The following is a 3,050-nucleotide window of genomic DNA, read 5'->3' on the forward strand; positions in this document are numbered from 1 at the left end:
GTAATGCATTTAATTCTGTTACCATGTGCTGGTCCGTTACCTCATTCTTTTGGGCTACAAATTATTATTATTTTTTTGAAAGTGGCTACTAATTATTGAAAGTAACAGATGTAGTGTACACGGTAATAAAGTTAGTTTTATTACCGGGCAGTGAGATATGTAGTAAACCTGGCCGAGATATGTAGTAATGTATTATTACATGCTCACAAACTGGCAGTAGTAATTTCTCTTGTAGTGGATCGTAAAGCAAACAGATGGGCAGTGAGATATGTAGTAAACCTAGTGTGGACATGTCAAAATGTATTACTACATGCTCACAGTAGGAAAAAAATGGAGTGCATGCAAATTACTAGATGGTAATATCATTACTACTACTGCAGGCCCAATTTACTGATGGTGGCAATTAACTGTTGGGCTCTTTTACGATGCGACGATCGTCAGTTACCATAAATTAATGGTCCAAGTGCGAGGTGTTGGATATGTTAACTTGATCGTAACGCGTTACTATTGATTTTTTCGGAGGAACGCGGGCCTGGTTAAGTGCATGTACAAGACGATGGTCGTAAATTCTTTACGGTTGATTTTCTGGTGGAGTGAGCGCACTCCGGCTAATTAGCACGTATGGCCCAGTTGGGTCGATGGGCGGCTGGAGCGTAGGCTAAGTTATAATGCGCGCACGCTGAGTTTAGCAGGTCTATATATATATATATATATATATATATATATATATATATATATATATATATATATATATATATATATATATATGGAAAAGCAGAGCTATTGTGTTTCTTTCTAAAGGTGGCACTCTCAGCCACATGCTTATCTTGGGATCTGGTCCACTTTCTTTCCCTCCAATCTTTTCTATCATTTTAGAAGTGTAAAGTTTATTTCCTTATTGGGTTGATTGTGGACCATTGTTGCATGCACATAGGCACTAGGCCCAGCCCATAGACTGTCATCCCTGCACAGCGCCAGTACTGGGGCCGTGCATGAACGGTTCCCGGCCCACAAAAGGTTCAAGACGCCACGAACGGTTCCAACTCGCTGACGGTGCTTGACAGAAAAAAAATCGTGACTTTTTTTCACACCAAAATTTGTCCCGATCCTATCCCGTCTCTCTCAACCCCTTCACATTTTCCCTCCCCACCCTAATCCAAGTCTGAATCAGGCTCTCCCCTCGCTCCTCCACTAGGTTGCCCGATCCATGGTTGCCGACGTTCTCCGTCTCGAGGCCGTCAGCCGTACCTCAGGGTGCCCTCTTCCAACGACCACGGCTGCTTCCCACCTCCCCACCTCAGCCCTACCTCCGGCGAGCACTGAATCCATGTGCGGGCCTCCTCCTGGTCGCCGATGCCAGCCCAGATCGATGACAACAGCTAGGAGAAAGAGCAGATGCAGGCTATAGATCTGGCTGTGAACAGGTGATGTTTTTTTGGAGCTTGAGGCTGCAGTTCTTGCTTTTTTCTGAACTTGGTTTATGTTATTGTACAGTTCTGCTTTTGGTTCCAGGGGTTTTGCACGGACGTTGTAAACATGTGGGCGCTCACTTATTTGGACTTGGATTATACTGTTAATTTTAGATGCTAGCATGGTTGACATGCAGAAACTTCACATGCATGGAAGATATGTACTACGTACAATTCATTTGCAACATCTGTACTCTAAGTGCTTCTATACATTTTTCAAACTTGATTGTAGACCTGGCTGTTCCTTTGTACATCTGTACTGCAATGTTGTGTGTACGTCTAGAGGTTTCTTGGCGGACTGCTAGCTGTGTGCATTGATGTATCTTTCCCGGTTATATTTACTGTCAAAACGAGCACATGTAAGTTGTTTGGTTAACAAACTAATGGAAGGTATTTCAAGTGTTTTTCTTGTCCATATATGTGATTATCCTGTCGGAAAGTTGACTTCATCAGAAAATATTCAGCATATATTATTTCTCTCTGCGTGTTGATTTTCCAGGGATTAAGTATATATGGGGAACTACGATAGAATGAAGATTCAAATGTTTGGACAGCAGGTAGAGAGTGCTCTCACTTCCGAAAAGCAAAATGGGGTCATCCGGTGGTTCCCCCTTTCAGATGGCATTTTTTGCAGCTACCCTTTAAGATGGATATAGATTGATGCACCTATTTTCAGTTGAAGACTTGCCCCATTCCTATTTATTTTTTAATGCTGGTAGGAGAGGTGCAAAACTTGCTGATTAGAAAAGGTATATTACAAACAAACAACCCCAAGGGGGTACTAAGAAGGAACACGGAGAGATCACTATTGAGCAGTAATTACCGACATTTTGTTTGTTTTATGGTATCTTTTTTTAGGCTACGTGGAGTGAAACATGTTTCTTACTTCTAGTACACAGTTTCATTAATCGCTGTGTACAGCCACAACACTATGAATAGAGACGAATGACTGCAGAATCGCTGGAGAGTACACTCAAGAACACGTTAATAGTATAAATGGCTCGCACTATGATTCAACTTTCTACACAAAGTTTTTGGCAGCGTTCTCTAACTAGCAGGTGTCTAAAATGGGTCCTGGCGCTGGTCTCAACTTTCAGCTCCAAACTTGACCCATGCCAAATATATGGTCTTTAGAGACAGTCTTTATTTTCTGGTCAATCAAGTAGTGCTGTGCTAGCGAGGCCACACACGGGTCTCTCCAGTAAAACATCAATGCAGGCTACTTTAGGAAGGCAGGACTAGGCATTGAGCTTTCGTAGGGGAGGAGTACACACACAATGGCTACTTCAGAAAGGCAGGACTAGGCATTGAGCTTTCATAGGCGAGGACTACACGCGCGCGTGCGCGCGCGCGCACACACACACAGAGAGAGAGAGTAGTATCCCCAATTGTAGCTTCTTGGTCTCGGGGCGGCTGTGCAGTGGGGGGATTGGTGGTGGAAAGCAGTTTGCTCCCCCGGCGGCAAAACGGCGGCGGCGGGCGACGGGGGGAGTGGGCGGCGTTGCTGGGCGGATGTGGAGGCGGCGGCAGTTGGCAGAGTTGCCGGCAAAAAATGGGCGTCGGCGTCGGCGACGAAGAAGG

At 44.6% G+C, this 3,050-nt stretch overlaps 1 long non-coding RNA gene across 1 annotated transcript; it reads left to right on the top strand.

The window, feature by feature from the left end:
- The first annotated feature begins 1,062 nt into the window (after positions 1 to 1,062).
- Positions 1,063 to 1,700, top strand: LOC123150538 (uncharacterized). The gene is made up of 2 exons (XR_006475182.1): positions 1,063 to 1,424; positions 1,513 to 1,700. It is a non-coding gene; the product is annotated as an uncharacterized lncRNA (long non-coding RNA).
- Positions 1,701 to 3,050: the final 1,350 nt, after the last annotated feature.

This window comes from Triticum aestivum, chromosome 7A (assembly GCF_018294505.1).
Source record: "Triticum aestivum cultivar Chinese Spring chromosome 7A, IWGSC CS RefSeq v2.1, whole genome shotgun sequence".
Lineage (NCBI taxonomy): Eukaryota > Viridiplantae > Streptophyta > Magnoliopsida > Poales > Poaceae > Triticum > Triticum aestivum.